The sequence below is a fragment of the Nicotiana tabacum genome, chromosome 3 (assembly GCF_000715075.1).
Source record: "Nicotiana tabacum cultivar K326 chromosome 3, ASM71507v2, whole genome shotgun sequence".
NCBI classification, from domain to species: domain Eukaryota; kingdom Viridiplantae; phylum Streptophyta; class Magnoliopsida; order Solanales; family Solanaceae; genus Nicotiana; species Nicotiana tabacum.
In genome coordinates, this window is record NC_134082.1 from 161,085,811 (window position 1) to 161,104,367 (window position 18,557).

The following is an 18,557-nucleotide window of genomic DNA, read 5'->3' on the forward strand; positions in this document are numbered from 1 at the left end:
TTGAAGCAAAGATCCGGTCAGATCTTTCAAAACATGCTTCACACGGAGTAGTCCGATAGGCAAAAAATCGCTCATATCCGCTCACTTTATCTTTGCACAAAAACTCTTCGTGTTTCCGAACAAAGAGGGGCAGCTGTGAGCACGTGATTTTTGTTTTACGCGACAATCACTCCAAAAGAAAAAAAATAATAGCAATTGGTCTTGCTGTACATTTTCTGGATTTTTACGTGGCATTTTTGCTAGTTATTTGTGATTTTGCCCGTGGTTATTTTATTCAAACAAAAAAAAATATATGTATATAAGTCGTGTGAACCGTAATCCGTTTATTAAAAGAAAAATAAAATGTGTGCATCCTTCATTGTATTTTGTCATTAAGTGTTTAGTATAATTAAATGTTAATTGTGTGATAATTGTTGTTCAATGTTTTATATGGTATTATTTGGCAAATTAATTTAAGAAATTAAAAAGAAAAAAAAAGGAAGAAAGAGTTTCGGACTTGGGCCAGTCCAATTTTTAAACAAACAAGCCCAAACAACCCAACCCAAAACCCCATATCTACCCGATCCAGACCAGCTGACCTCAGGGGGGGGTCCAAATGACGCCGTATTGATCTGGTCTGATCTGGGCCGTTGATCTCAGATTGATCAACGGCCAGGATCACATTCCCATACCCACGAACAAACCCGACCCGTTCAACCCCGGATCGACCCCAACCCTTTGCACTTGAAACGACACCGTTTCCCATTAGCTGAAGGATCCTGGCCCTTCATCTTGTCTCATCCGACGGCCAGGATCTATTCACCCACTAACTATATAAGCCTACCATCATACCCCACGCCCTATCCGAACACCCCCTACCTTCCATCGTCCTCACCACAGACCCCTTGAAACCCTAGCCGCCCCATTTCCCTTCACCATTAATCCCGGCGGCATGGACGCCGGTGACCCCCTCCTTGACACCATAGATCCGCCTCGTTACCCTGAGCATAGATCCGTTATCCTTTTCCCTCGAATCAGATCCTAGCTGCTCGAATCTTCATTTGAAGACTCGAGCAAAACCTCAACTTACACCGATGTACCCCAGTTTCATACCAGATAGTCCTCGGACCTCTCTCGTGACCAAACCATATTTTGTTTGGTCCGAATCTAACCATGGGAACCCAGATCCCAAATCTACCACCTAGGTTTCCTCGTGACTGACTTATGTCTGTTTGAGCCAAGTGATTAGGGTCTAATGGACCTTAATCGAAGTGTTTCTCATTTGAGAAGCACTTCGATTAAAGTCCGTTCAACTCCAAGAAAGGTCTATTCGAGTCCGAGCTAAGGCTTTCTGATTTTTCGAGGGTTTAAGGTAAGATTCGTTTTTCTTTTTCTTTATTCAGTTCATGCGTTGATTAAAGGTCTGGTCGTTGGCCAAATGTTTTGTTTAAATTGTGTTTTGAATTGTTGTTGTCCACCTTGCCCGGACCTCTGTACATGGTCAAGTTCTTTTTTTTATTCACTGATGATGTGTGTGTTTTGTAAACTGCATATTCGGTTTGAATTTGTAATTGGTCATTCAATTAGTTCCAAAGGTCATTTCTGTATTGACATTGCAATCTGAACCCCTTGTTGATACTGTTTGGATTTCTGATCTTTGGCTACGATTGTACATGTTATGATTAGTATAGTCGAGTCGACATATGTCGTCAATTAATTTCAGTAGTTTGAATGTTAACAATTGAATCTGTTGCCTGCTGCAACCTTGTTTGAATCAAAGTAAGAATCAAGTATAGCTACTTATAGTTGTTGTATTTGAATCTGAAAATAAAAGGGTTAGATTGTTAGCTGCAATCTGAATTGGAGGGCATGTGCACTTGTGCACAACATGTGCATAAAGGCCCTTTTGGGATTAAAATAGTTTGACAGCATATGCTGTCAGATTATATTCCTGCTGCCCATGTCTGCTTTTAGTTAATAAAATGGGAAAGGGGACTGTCAGGGAATGTCATGGGAGGGGTTTTATTTTAAGTAATTGAGTGGAAAGAAAACAGATCACATGGGAGGGTTTCTGATTGGTCTAACAAGATGTTAAAGGGCTGATGTTAGGCTTATAAAAGAGGAGAATTTCGATTAGAAAAGAGGAGGAAGACAGACAGATTTTTGGAGACTAAAAATTGACTGGATTTTGAAAAGAAAAGAGATAGTGAGAGGGATATCACAGAGAGGCATATACAGACACATAAACAAGAGAGAAAAACATACAAAAATCAGAAACTGCTTCTTCCTACTTTTGTTTGGGTTTCATTTGTTCAACATGTTCAATCAATCCTGATTACTTCCAAGTCTCGACTAAGTCTATTGTTTGGGTAGCATTGTTTGTTCTCCTGGACTTGGTTTTGGTCTTGAAGCATTGTGTCTACTACACTGGATGTTGCTGTTGTGTTGTTACTGCTCGTTCTATCAGCTATAGTTGCACTTTGTTCTGGGATTTGTCTTGTTGTTGTCTGCTGTTACTGCTGCTGCATTTGTTGCCATTGTTACTCTGCTGACTTCCCTTCTTCTTCAATTGTAAACACTTCCAGGTACACAACTTCTGAAACCATGTGTTGTTGAAAGTTTGAAGTTTGAAGCAGAAATAAAGAAATGAACGTCTGTTTACTTTACAATACTTGTGTTCAAAATAGGTTGAATGGTAGTTTGGCCTGTATTTGTTTAAGTTAGTTCCAACTGCAATTGCTCTGTATGAATTATACACATCCTGATTGACATATCAGATAATATTGTTTGTTAGATCAGACGTATTTTCAATGTGTATAACCATTAGGTTTCGATTTAGTTATGACAGTATAACATAGAATCATGGCAAGCATTTGTATGTATTTTTGTCTAGACCTCTGAACTGTCAAATCTGTTATATTTGGTTCCATTTGGTTTCAAGATAAATGTACCCCAAGCTAATTCTCATGTGGTGTTACGTTAACAGGGTGGCCATGTATGCCGACCCTCTTGTTAGATTACTTGTTCCTATATAGGTTCGATATGGGTTTCGATATAGATTCACCGCTTCGAAATAATGCTACGACTTTTTGAGTTCAATTAATAGTAGTTTTCCTAATAAACAGCTGATTTCATTTATCAAGCCCAAATGAGCTAGTTTTAAAATTCAAACTTGAAGGTCGTTTAATGTAAATTTAGTGTACGTTATTAGTTTGCTTGCAATCTCCCTTAGCAAATTAACAAAGCTTATTCACTCCTTGAAGACAAGGCATGGGGTAATTCTCACCTCATAAACAACCAATTAGGTAATCAAACAAAATTCGGATTCGTCAAACATAGTAGAGATTTAGTATGTAGTTGCTTAAACAAGTAAGTTTGGTATCTTTCTCTTTTATTTTTTAGAGACAAATGTAATAGAAATGTAGCCGCTTTAGGATATCCTTTTTAAAGGTAATGGGACGAGCCTCGTCAAATAAAGACACACATCGCGGGGCCCTCAACAATTGATCATAATAAATACATAAGTTTTGGGACGGACTATCTAGAAAAGTTCACTCCTTCCCCAAAGATAATAACGTGTTAGGCTCTTTAGGCGCGGCTTAATTAAATTACATTCTTAAACTCGGGTACACATTGATGTGACCCGAATCCAAATCTCAATGGAGTCGAAATGTATTAATAACTACGGGTGCATTGATTGTGACGTGGTTCGAGATGCATTTTCACAACGTTGCAATTCTATAAAAATAAATGATAATAAAAGCGGTTTAAACTTAATAAAAGCACGTAAGTCATAACATATATTGAAATCAGATATTTAGCCATTATAACAATTTAAGCGACCGTGCTAGAACCACGGGATTCGAGGGTGCCTAACACCTTCCCTCGGGTCAACAGAATTCCTTAATTAGAATTTCTGGTTCGCAGACTTCATTTGGAAAAGTCGAAAATTTTCTCGATTTGGGATTCAAGATAAACCGGTGACTTGGGACACCAAAAACCAAACCTTTCCCAAGTGGCGACTCTGAATTAAATAAATAATCCCATTTCGAATATTGTCACTTAAATTAGAAAAACTCCCCTCGCGCATTTAACCCTTCGGGGCCGGGCGCGCAAAAAGGAGGTGTGACACCCAGTATGTATCTCGCCTAACCTCGTCGAAGTAGTGACAAGGGATCTACTTTGACACTTACTAGGCGAGCAAATATAATAATATGAAGTTCACCATATTTAAATCACAATGTATGTAGATCACAACAAGCTCAAACAAGAATAATTATTGAAAATCCTTTCATCCAATTAATAAAACTAAGCACTTTCCTCATTTAAATTAATGACCTTTCCAGCAACAAGTCATACAAATTATAAGGGTTACGGTTCTATTATCATACACAAATACCACCAAGGACGATCGGCTCGATCCGATATAAAAGTAAAATGTGCACTGTCGAGGGTCAAACGACACGAACCATAGATGCATCTACTCATCCTGCTCGCGAATTATCCATGCGACGCGGTAAAAGCATAACCCCACTCGCGAATCATACGTGCGACGTGGCAAACATAATTTTCATCATTTCAACACAACAGTTCTTTAATTCCCTTTTTACAATAAATAAAATTCACTTGAAGCCTATAAATCTTTAGATTTCCTTCAACTTACTTCCTTTCATACCATTTGCACAAATAAGCAATTAATAGCGACCACGAAGAATGCTGTGAACCTAGAACTTCCCGGACATAACAGGAATAGTAGCTACGTACGAACTCTCATCACCTTGTGCGTACGTAGCCCCCACAATTAATCATATATTAATTAAGTTCACATATGGGACATTTCCCTTACAAGATTAGAAAAGTGACTTACCTCGTTTCGAGCCTACTTCCAACTAAAGAATACGTCTGAACTCTAAAACTGGAGTCGCACAATACGAAACTCTAAGAGCTTGGTGAAAATCTTCCCTCAAGAGCTCCAAAATCGCCAAACGTTTGTGTGGAAATGAGCCAAAAATGGCAAACACCTGCAATAAATGAAGGCCACTGCCTTCAGTAATTTCTGCATTTGCGGTCCTGGGCCGCACCTGCGCCCACCACATATGCAGAAATGAGTTTGCTTCTGCGGAAATTGCCCTGGCCGGTTGGGACGCTTCTGCGAGAAGCAATCCGCTTCTGCGGAATTTAGGGCGCTTCTGCGGCTCCTGGGATGGCCACCCATGGCCGTTTCTGCGATGGCCTAGTCGCTTCTGCAGGCTCGCACCTGCGCATGTGCGGTTATGGCAGAAGCCTGAAGCTTCAGCCATTTCCCATATTTCCAACTAAGCTCGATCCTCGTCCAATTGACGCTCGGGGCCCCTGGGTCCCGTCCGAACATACCTACAAATTTGAAATGATAAAACAGACTTGCTCGAACCCTCGGAACACCCGAAACAACGCTAAATCTAAGAATCATCCCCTAAAACCAATTGAATCAAACTTATGAACTTCAAGTTCTTCAATCTACTTCCAATGTGACGAAACACACTTATACTACTCGGATTGACACCAAATTTTGCGTCCAAGTCTTAAATGACAATACGGATCCATTCCCGATCTCGGAATTCCGTTCGGACCTTGATAGCACAAAAACTCGCTCCAAACCAAATATTTAAGAACTTCAAAATTCTTAAGGAATCAACTATCACTATTTGGCGTCAAAACACTCCCAGGTCATCCAAAATCTGACCCGGACATACCCCTAAGTTTGAAATCATCATACGAACCCGTTGGAACCTTCAAATCCAGATTCCGAGGTCGTTTACTCAAAACGTTGACTGAAGTCAATCTTGGCCTTTTAAGCCAACCTTAAGGAACCAAGTGTTCCGATTTCAACCCAAACTCTTCCAAATCTCGAACCAACCATCCCCGTAAGTCATAAATCAATTAAATCAAGTACGAGAGGTCTTATTAAGGGGAACGAGGTTCTAGAAAGCAAAACAACCTGTTGGATTGTTACAATATCTGTGAATAGTAATTGCAAATACTACTCTGTATAGAAAAAATGTTCCAACCGCAATGGTAGACATAAATCACTATTGGTGAACAATACTATTGCTATTAATGAATAATACTTCACTATTGTGAATAGTATTAGTATTGATGATCAATAGTGTGACACTATTCTTGTGAATAGTACACTTCATCAATACTGCACTTTTCTACCAAAATTACATTATCCATGCTCTGATATCAATTGTTGGGAAGCGTGTCAGGCTAATATAAGAGAAAAAATATTTAAAAGACAAAAGCAATAAATTGCACAAGACAAGATAAGATTTATGCGGTTTGACAATTTTTGCCTACTCCACGACCATACAAAGAATAGTTCTTTATTAATTAAAGAGAAAGAAAAAATTGATGGATGATCTTCAAATAAAAAGGCAGATACCCCATTTATAGATATCTGAATGCCCTACTAAAGTAATTGTCATAGGAAAAGAATTTGAAGATGAATTTTTCCGCCTAACAAGTATACTACTTTTTCTTTCTCTCTTTAACTTTTCTTTATTTCTTTATACATGTGCAAGGTTTGCTCCCATCAGTTACGTCCCATAAGAGCTAAAGAACTTGTTGATTTAATATTTTTACCCGTCTACAAGCTAGTTCACTAATTTTGCCCATTGTATGTAGATACAACCATAAGAGAAGCCTGCAGACTAATTGGTAGCTATAAATATTCTCGAATGATATGGGCAACACATAGTGAATCTTTAAATAATCTAATAATATTTTATGATGGATGATCAATTGATCGTGTGGTATTTTTTTCGAGGAGAGATTATTCAGAGAATTCTATTAGTTACAAAAAAAAAGAAAAAAACTTCAATTCCCATCTCTTCTAAGAAGAAGTCCCATCTCTAGGTTTCTTCTCCCTATCCCTCAGGCCACCCACCACAAATATAAATAATATAGGAGTAATAAACTAGAAGTTGAAAAGTCAAGATGCACCAAAAAATTTGAAAATATCAAACCATCTTTCTATAGAACCAAAACTAATATAATGTCAATTATTTTGCAGGTATACTGAAAAGTAGATTTGGAAGAGCTAATGTAGGGAAAGATTGGCACACTATTTGCCAAGCACTACCATATATATTAGGATTTATGATGTTGTAGAGGTTATCCCGATAGAATTATTTACCCTAAAATAAAAGCTCTTTTATAAAAGGTAGAATTGGGACTTGTCCGATGCTCACTCTGGGATGGCGCACTCGTAAAATGTCCCTGGGCTTATGTGTGAGGCGTAGTTCCATGAGACTTACGCCTCGACCGTCGGGGCTTACACCCCGGACACGCCCAACTCCCAGCGTACTGGGTTCGCCTAACTTTATGCAATTGTGTGTAACTAACCTTGTAAATCCTCAAATTTTCTTAATAAATCGTTGACTATTCAAAATTACTTTTCTCTTAATCATAAATCATTGAGTTGAAAGTATTTTATGTCATAACTAAAATAAAAATTATTGCACGTTATCCACTAAAACTGCTATGATAGTAAATTTTAAATAATTCTTTCATTTAAAAGTATTTATTTATTAACTTTTGTTATGTCTTTATTATATAATAGTCCATAATTTTTTTGTAAATATTTTCCTAAATATTTTTTTTTCACGTTTACGGGATACAATACTTATTAATTTAATAACTCAGTATTAGTTAGTAACTATTTACAAATAATTAGTTACTATGATATAGTATGGTGAATTATGCGTAACTTTATTAATTTGTCGAAACTTAAAAATAAATAATGCTAGAGAATCGTATTTAAATATTGAATTATGTTTTTATATAAAAAAAATTCTCAAATAGAAAGCATATTAAATAAAAGGAGTATTTTTTTAAAAAAAAAATCAAATTATAATATCAAAATTCTTTCAAGATTCATTACTCCTTAAGAGATACATATAAGATTTTGCATCGAATACAATACTTTTGATGTTTGAGTTGTAACGACATTGCAGCTAATTTGCATATTATGATATATGTCATACTTTTTATATTATTCATAGTTAAATTATAATTTATAAATATTTTAAATAGATTTTTATTATAATTTTGTGATTTAATTTAATTTTTATTTTTAAAAAAATTCTTTTATACTATCTTAAAATTCTTGAAATTAGTAAAATTTAAAGATTTGTGGGACTTACTATAACGACCCAACCGATCGTTTTGATTTCTAGAATCTCGTTCCTCTAAATGAGACTTCTCATACGTATTTTTGCTATTTTATGACTTGCGGGGATGGTTAGTTCGGGATTTAAAAGAGTTCGGGTTGAAATCGGAACACTTGGTTCCTTAAGGTTGACTTAAAAGGCTAAGTTTGACTTCAGTCAACATTTTGAGTAAACGATCCCGGAATTGGGATTTAACGATTCCAATAGGTTAGTATGATAATTTCGGACTTGGTCGTATGTTCGGATCGGGTTTTGGACGATTAGGGAGCTTTCCGGTGCCTAATAGTGAAAGTTGGCATTTTGAGCAAATTCCATAAGTGTGGGTTGAAATTGATTTTTACATTCTAGACGTCCGTTTGGAATTCCGAGCCTGAGAATAGCTCTATATGGTAATTTTGGACTTGGGAGCGCCTCCGTAAGTGGATTCGGAGGTCTGTATGTTGTTTCGGGGTCAGTTGGCAAAAGTTAGAAATTTGAAGTTTTTGAAAAGATTGACCGATAGTGGACTTTTTGATATCGGGTCCGGATTTCAATTCCGGAAGTTGGAGTAGGTCTGTAATGTCATTTAAGACTTGCACGCAAATTTTGATGTCATTCCGAGTTGATTTAATAGGAATTGGACGCGCTGAAGATTTTTTAGCTACTTTTGAGTTCATGAGTTAATCCATGCGTTTTGGCGTCCGATTCGTGGTTTTTGATATTATTTCAGTGTACCGATCGCGCAAGCAAGTTTATATGATGTTGTTAGACTTGTGTGGGTGATTGGTGTGGAGCCCCGAGGTCTCATGTGAGTTTCGAATGTTCGGAAAGATGAAAAACACTTCAGTTTTTCTAGTGTTTTTGGCAGCAGTTGCAGGTCTCGCATTTGTGAGAAGGGCTTCGCAATCGCGAAGAAGCCCGACCTAGGCAGTGTTCTCGTTTGCGACATATTGGTCGCATTTGCAATCCCAACAGAGTCCGCATTTGTGACTCGTTGGTCTCATTTGCGACCTTGGTAGCCTAAGCCCATGTTCGCATTTGCGAACCAGGTGTCGCAAATGCGATATCTGAGACATGTGCACAGCTTCTTAATTGCGAGACTTAGACAATTTGGATCATTTCCTCTCATCTCTTGGGCGATTTTTGGAGCTTTTGGAAGAGGGTTTTCACCTAGCACTTTGAGATAAGTAATTTCTACACAACATGAGTTAAATATATAGATTATGGGTAGATTAACATGTGAAAATTGGTGAAAATAAAGGGTTTAGATGAAAACCTAGATTTTTGATAAAAATGAGATTTAAATACGAAATTGGTTATGGAATTAAGTGAAAATCATATATTTGATTTCATGGGGTTATGGGTAACAATTTTTTCTTCGAAAATTTTCGGAATTCGGGCACGTAGGCCCGGGGTGAATTTTAGGAATTTTGCAAATATGCTTGGGAAATCACTTTGATAGTTAGGATATGAATTTTTGAGCATGTATTGACTATTTTATATAATATTTGACTAATTTCGAGTCGTTTGGCATCAAATTGAGGGTTTGGGCATTATCTTGGACCGGGAAGTAAGCTTTGAGGTGAGATAAGTCTCTTTTCTAACCTTGTAAGAAGGAATTAACCCCATAGGTGAACTTAATTAATATGTACTTCTATTTACGGGGGCTACGTACTCACGAAGTGGAGAGAGTCCATACGTAGCTACTATTCATGCTTATGTCCGGGTAGTTCTAGGCTTACATCATGCTTTGTGGACCTTGTTATTTGATTATGTTTGTTAATTGTCTTGAATAGAGCTGAGCTTAAGGATTTGCGGATTTTAAAAGTTTCAAGTTGAATTTCTTTATTATGAAAAGAATTGAGGGATGTTATGATTAACGTGAGAAATTTATATTTAACCGCGTCGCAAGTATATTCCGTGAGCGGGGTGACTTTTCCACTACTCTCATGGGAGAGGGTCGTTCGCCTCGGCAGGTTAATAGATGCATCTATAGTTCGTACCGTTCGACCCTCCGCAGTATATATTTGGATCGGGCCGTACGTCCTCAGTAGAATTCGTGTGTGATAATAGAAGTGGAAGTCCCTTTCATAATTGATATTAATTTATTTGTTTGAGAGATTATTTGTTTAAAATGAAGGAAATGATTCGGTTCTTAAATATGGTGAAAGGATTTTTTAGTTATTTCTTATTCTGAGTTTTATTGCCATATCTATATACATAATGTTTAATTAAAATTTCATATTATTATATTGTTGGCCCTTAGTAAGTGTCAGAGTCGACCCCTCGTCACTACTTGTTCGAGGTTAGACTAGTTACTTACTGAGTATGTTTATGTACTCACACTACACTTCTGTACTTAAATATGCAGGATTTGAGGCAGGTGCATCTACATATCAATTCGGCGCGCACGCTTGACTTACACTTCGAGACTTCACGGTAAGCTGCCTTCCGAGCCGTTTTGCAGCAGCTGGAGTCTTTCTTTTGTTATATTTTCTATCTATTTCCTTTCAGACAGTAGACTAGTATTCTTTTGTATATTCTATTAGAATGTTCATTACTTGTGACACCGGATCTTGGCACAGACTAGTAGACTTATGATTGTGGGTTCATTTTTATGATTACGATTTGCACTCAATTGCGTTCGTTTAATTAATTTACATCTGTCATTTCTTAAATCTCTTAAAAATGAGGAAAGTTATTTGCTTAGCAAACTTATTAAAACGGGAAACCACTAGATTGATCAGTGTTGGCTTGCCTAGTAACGGTGTTGGGCGTCATCACGATCTATAATAGAATTGGGTCGTGACACTTACGTCCCATGTCTCAGGGCTTACGCCTCGCCTCATCAGAGGTAAAACGCCTCGCCTTACGCCCCGCTTTTTAAAACATTGAATATAAGCTACTGCTGAATCCAAACCAAAGTGCGCAGGCCCCATTCTGATTACCTTACTGCTATCTCTGTATTCATTCTTCTGAGTATTTCTTTTTGTGAGATCTAAGCAATCTCAGCATATCTATATTTACAGGTCATATTTTTTCATTCTAGCTAATGGAAACTCATACAATTTTAATGGGGCTAATTTTGTTTTTAACCAACATGCTTTAGAATGATATTCTCTCGATCGCTTTGTCTTCAAATAAAGGTTATGTTATTAAGTGAACAAGGGAAACGTGTTTTGTGAGTTTAGGAACGAGTTTTATATTTAAACTACTTCAATAATTTTGTGCTAAAAGTGACAAACATATCCTTGTAGAGAGTTTTGAAGGAAGCCCCAATAAAGATTAGCACGTCATGCAAGAAGATTTAAGTTTTACACTGCTAGTTCAACAAACTTTTACATGGTCAGTATAATTTACTTTGTTACAGTATGTCACCATAGGTTAAATGTTAGAGTTATGTGCATTACCTTGTGGGTGCATAGAACTCCAACTCAATATAGGATTTGTATTCTAAAGAAAATTCTATTTTTGCCTGAGCATATTAGTAACTGAAGCAGAGTATGCTTTGGGTAATTAATGATTTGGAATACTAAATAACCACAGTACAAACATTGCTTCTTGTGGTGAACCAACAAGCAGAATATTTCAGAGGTAAATAGTACCCACACCGGTGTTTACACCAAACTATATTAACTCACTATTGTTAATTAATTTAATTAAATGAGAATGTATATAATTTACCATGGTTAAATGATTGAAATTTATATGCAAGCCAAATGTTATATATTTATTAGTTTGGTGTAAACAACCGGTGCTATAACTTGTAAGTTGAGTTTGGTGGACTTTGGACCTGCAATTTCATGATGTAACTAAAAATAGTCGGACCATGTGATAGTTACCAGACAGTTAAATTTCCAAGTTCATTTGTAAGGTGGTTCAAAACAAGTCATTTTCTGAATTTGAGGAGCAGAGGATCGGTCCAACTGTGCAACAAAACTTCCTTCAAACTTCCTAAATTGGGATCGAGATGCGTGCCATAGAAGCATCATTGCAGTAACGCAATTGCAGCAATATAGATGCCATCCTCCTGTCTCTGAAACTCAATGTTAGAAAAATAAAAATGGCCACTTTACAGGTAAGTTGTTCATTCTTTGCTCTGAAACCAGACTTTTTATCCTTCTGTGTCGTGGGATTACCCTTTGAGTTTTTTCAAGCGAGTTCAGAATGAGTGTGATCTTATTATATGTATATATTTTAAATATTTTTTTTCCGTATGTATGAGCCGAAATTAAGTAACTCTATCTGCCTCTCAAATAACATAACTATGTGGCATAGGAGACATCTAGGTCATGATCAAGCTAATTTTTTATTTTTATTTTTGGAAAAGATTTGGCCAAATGGGGTGTAACTTTCCCTTCTACTCTCTGATCAAGCTAGTCTTAGGTTTCTCTTTGCTTTGTAATTCCAGTCTTGCGCTTGAAGCAAGTAAAATGATGAGCAGAGATGCGCAATTAGAATTTAAAGTTTGGGATTTGCACTGTTGAGCAGATCAATTGAACTTTTGTCAACGCGTTAGAGTACACGTGACAAAAGTTGCTACTTTGTCGGATAAACTTTCTTCGCTTTCCTTTTATTGCTAACTCAGGGCTCGTTTTGGTACGAGGTATAAGTCACCTAATACTCTGTTTGGTTAGCAAATCAGGTATAAGTTATCCAAGTGTTAAAATATAGAGGGTGGAGTAATTAGCACTGACATAACTTATACCTTCTTCTTAGAAATTATACAATTATTATTCTTAATACAATATACCAAACAATGAATAAACGACAATCTCAACATAATTAATCCCAACATAATTTTTACCGACATAAGCCCTATTCCAACCAAATGACCCATCGCGTACCTTTATTTTGATTTTGAATTATAGTTTCTTTACTGATTTGTCCCATAAGGTGAAATATCCCAGCAATTATATGTTGGCACATGGCACCAGGTGCTAAAGATTTTTAAACGACTTGTTTAGGGTTCATCTTTAGCTACTTGTTACTAATTCATTTTTCTTAAATCATGTGATGGTATGTTTAATTGATTTTTACAGTAGATCTTTTTCACTTCTTTTTTTTTTCCCTTAGATGTAATGTGTTGTACGACCATTTATGATATAGCAATATCTTTTAGAAATTAAGCATGTGATGGTATGTTTTATTGATTTTTACAGTAGATTTCCTTCACTTTATTTTTTGCCTTAGATGTAATGTCTTGTAAGACCATTTATGATTCAACAATATCTTTTACAAAATGAGCATAGGACGAAAGTGGTATTACGAAGGAGTTATACTAAAAAGATCATGTTAATTAGTTGACAGAGTTAAGTAAGAAACTAATTAATGATGGATCCAATTTTGGGAAATATTGTATGTTTTTATTTTACAAGTATTTATCGGACAAGCTACCTAAAAAAACTGCTAGCAACTTTCTCGTGAAATAACAAATAAAGAGCTAACAAGAACGACTAATAAGATATGTAGGTTAAAATAGCACGATCTAGCTAATTTTCGGACTGGTCATTCAAAAATCGCCAGCGTTTGTCAAGTTAATGAAGATTAACCATTATTTTGCTGCAATAGAGATCGATCCAGCATAATATACTGGAGTTCGGTGCACCTGTGTATGAACTTCCAGTATATTATGCCGGACCAGTATACTTTGCTGGCTCCAGTATAATATACTGGAGACTGGAGCACCAGTGCTCCAAACTCCAGTATATTATGCTGGACCAGTATATTATACTGGAACTCCAGTATATTATGCTGGAGTATTTTTCCGGATTTTGAACAGTGTTTTCGTTCAGATTTAACTTTACATGAAAAATGGCTAAATTTCGATTACTTTTGAAACTGTGGCTATTTTTGAATGACCACTTGTAAATCTGGCTATTTTTGAATTTCTCTCGATATTTAGAGCTACGAGGCTTTACAGACCCACCTGTTTGGGGTGTTGTCGAAGATATCTCCAACGACAACTTTCTCTTGTATGCATGTATTTCAATAAGTTTTTCTCCGGTTTAGGATCCGATCCGATTTGATCCTGTGGTCCGCTACTGGATCTGGGCTAGTTCCAGGGTGGTCCAAATGAAATGGTAAAAATAGCATGGTATAGCCAGTTTTCGGACTGGTCATTCAAAAATAGCCAGCGTTTACCAAGTCAATGAAAAATAGCCACGATTTTGCTGCAACAGAGACCGGTCCAGCATAATATACTAGAGTTCGGTGCACCTGTGTATGAACTCCAGCATATTATGCTGGACCGATATACTTTGCTGGCTCCAGTATAATATACTGGAGACTGGAGCACCGGTGCTCCAAACTCCAGTATATTATGCTGGATTGGTATCCTTGCTGGAACTCCAGTATATTATGCTGGAGTTCTAGTGTACTTATGCTGGAACTCCATCATATTATGCTAGAGTTCCAACATACTTATCCTGGAAATCCAGTATAATATGTTGGAGTTCAAGTATACTTTCACTTGGTGACGACAGGGGGACGTAAGGGTGTAAATTCGAGTGAGGTCGAATTGTGACCCGTTATGAATTCAAACAAGGTCGAATTTTAATTTCACTTGGCGACGGCCGGGGGCCGTAAAGGTGTAAATTCGAGCGAGGTCGAATTGTGACCCGTTATGAATTCAAACGTGGTCGAATTTTAATTTCACTTGGCGATGTGCTGGTTTGGTAGAGTGGTGAGGATGTCGCACGCGGTCTTGCTTTTATTGGAGAATATTACTCGTTGTCGTATCGTTTATGCATGCATCGGGATGAGTCCCAGTTTATTTATTCTTGCTTTTATTATTGAATATTATGCGTTGTTGCATAGTTTGTATGCATCGGTGGAGTTTCAGTTTATCTAGCCCCTTAATTGCTCGGCCTGGAGAGGCCGTTGACGGGACGGGCGATGAACTTATTGTTTGGGCTATTGGGCACCCTAGGACTTCATCAATGCATACGAAGTTCGGACGTGATTCGTAATACTTAGTCGGTTGAATTGGCATAGGATTGTCATGGCGAGCATACGTGCAAGCTTTTCGAGTTCTTCTGCCTGTGTTGGAGAGACTGTACGTTCCATGGGCTCACTGCTTAGTCCCAAGTTATGGAGATTATTTCTTAATAATGTCATCCTGTTCTGATCCGTTTCTGTTATTTGTAATATGGTACAGTGCGGAGGGTTTTGCTCGGCTGTCGCCTGCGAGATGATATGCTGCGGAACGTTTTCCTGGTGCGTTCGGTGGCGTTTGTTCCTTTTTCGCGTACCTGTGAGAATGCTCGTGTTCCTATCCCGATCCAGAAAAAATGACAAGTTAAACACAAACAAAATTGCATGTTACCTTGACCTAGTAAGTCGATAAGGGGAGAAGGGCATTGCAGGACGACTCGTTTCATCCCGTACTCGAATGGCGGTTTCAGATTTGGCAGCCTCGTGTTTAGCTTCGCCATTAGTCGCGTCTAGGCATCTTTTGGGCTGAACTTACTTTGCCCGTTGGGATCTCGAGCTCGAGTCTCGGTCTGATCCCGTTCGATGTGCGTAACAAATAAGGGAAAAATGTTATACTCCATATATAAATTACACTGTGTGCATACGGGTACAAAAATAAGGTAGGATAAGCCGGTTATTTCAAAGAATCACACAGTAGGATATCGTCCCTTCCTAAAAGGTGGAAGTACATATTAGCATATCACGTTAATACGGCAAGTAGGATTGCGGACGTGCTAAGTGCGTAGTGGTTGTAATCCCACTTTGAGTACTCATACGACGTGTCAAACCAATCACTGCAGGCGAGGCGCAGATTTTGTATAGATATTAAACATAGTTTCGATTTCATATAAAGATCTAACCCTGATTGGTTTGGTTATTTCAGAAGCTTACCTACAACTTTCTCAAGTTGGTGTTTATACTGAGAGGGTGAGGCTACGACAACCGGGAAGTGAAACTCTGGGTGGCTATAGATCTAGAGAGAACTAAGATTTTGGCTAGAAAATCCCCACAAACGGCGCCAAATTATTTCGCCAAAAAGTGATCAGCTTTTTGTTAAACTAATTAATGAGAAAATAGAGGATAAATCCTAGTCAAGTATAATTAACTCTAGATCTAAGATAGAAGAGGAGAGTAAGCAAGCATAGCACACATAAGATTTAACTATAACAGTGGTCGAATCCCATTATATAAGAAGAGGACGGTGATCTTCATAACATTAAACAACAATTAAAAAGAATGTAAATGAGAAGGGTCACCGATCTTTAACAAGGTAAACCCCATACCCTTGATATATATGATGAGACTAATGATATATATACTGAGGATCTGAGCTTCCTTGCTTCTCTTTCCTTCTTTATGGAGAGGGAGATGAAGATCTCTCCTCCTTTTCTGAAAGATATCAGTGTGTGGATCCCCCCCCCTCTTGCTTCTCACTTAGTTTATATACTAGGTCTTCTTCTTTGCCCAACGGTCATTAACCATAGTACTTAAGTCGTTTGACTATTTTACGGGTTGACCCCTTGAAATACTGTAATATCCAATTCGCCTCTCAAGCGTTCTGAATACATGACCTCGGCCGTGGCCGAGGTGCGTATCTTAATAACGCTATATGGATACAACTATCCCAAGTAACTTTCCGTCATTCCTTTTCACGCCGATTCTTGTCTCGTCGGATTTTGACCCACACAATCTATAGCATCAAAGATAGTCGATGCTATATGTAGCTATAAATTTTCTGGCTATTGGCTATCGTAACTGAAAGTACTGCCAATTGGTGGCATCTTTTTCATGTGTAAGATTTCTAGAGTCAAAAGCGAATGTAAAATGCCAATGATTTAAGTTTGTGCGCAACTAGTACGTACTGTGGTAATAAATTATTACTCTCTCTGTTTCATATTAAATGAGTTAGTTTGACTCGGTACAAAATTTAAGAAAAAAGAAAAAGATTTTAGGAACTTGTGGTTTTAAAAGCTTAAGGGGTTAAAAGTTTGTGGGGCCATGACATTTGTGTGGTTATAAAACTTCTCATTAAGGATAAATGGGTAAAATGAAAGAGTTTAAAGTTGAATTATTTCCAAATTTAGAAATGTATCATTTATTTTGGAACAGACTATAAAGGAAAGTACCTCATTTAATATGAAACGGTGGGAGTATTATTATTATTATTAGGAGATAACCGTTTTTCTTTTTCATCTTTCTAATGAAAATCAAAACTCCTGACACATGCATGTAATAACACGTTTCAACATGATGATGTTAACGTATTGGCATTAGGCTTCTGTGTTTTAAATGAGAAAAAAATTACTACTAAACAATTGGCCAGAATTGACTTAACAGTAAACTTTGATCATAAATGTTATTTAAAAAAAAAATGTAATCATGCCCAAAGTTTAAAAAATTGGTGGAGAATATATATGTCTTCAGGTTCAATCATTCTAGTCCGCATTAACCCACTTAAAAGATTAGATTACTCGCATTATGCTACTAGCCCAATGTCAAAAAAGTTTTGTCAAACAATATATAGAGGAAAAATTAAAGGAGAAACACATGAATTTGATTAGAGTTAATAACTTTAATAATTACACAAGTGGGTCATTTTCTTAGTAACTAAACTTTATGGTTTCAAATTAAGGAGAAAAATAAATATAAAATGTTATGAAATATAACTCAAAGTAAATAAATATGGAATAAGGAAATAAAAGCAATTTAGTAAAACATGAACAAGAAATGGAGATAGAGAGAAGGAAGAGATTTTCTTCTTCAATTGTGTGTATTTTCCTATCTATTACAAGGCCTTTATATAAACATAAAAAGTGAAGAAAATATGTCATGGAATATGTCATTGAACATAGAAAATATGTCATGGAATATGTCATTGAACATAGAAAATATGTCATTGAATATGTCATTAAACATTTGACATGAAGATCATGGAAGAAGAGTAGACATCTACCATAATATGATATTTATCATAACACTCCCCCGTGGATGTCCATAAATAATGTGTCTCGTTAAAACCTTATTAGGAAAAAACCCCATGGGAAAAAAAATCTTAATGAAGGAAAAAAAGTACACATATTTAGAAATACGCCTTTTGGTTGCCTCGTTAAAAACCTTGCAAGGAAAACCCGGTGGGACAAAACCTTGTAAGGGAAAAAGAGTACACCGCGTATTAACTCCCCCTGATGAGTGCATCAGTTCACATCCTTCAGCCTTCGCATCCCAATATTGTACACCAGTTTCTTGAAGGTTGAGGTCAGTAGAGATTTGGTGAACAAATAAACCATATTATCACTTGAACGAATCTGTTGCACATTGATATCACCATTCTTTTGAAGATCATGTGTGAAAAATAACTTTGGTAAAATGTGTTTTGTCTTATCTTCTTTTATGAATCATCCCTTCAATTGG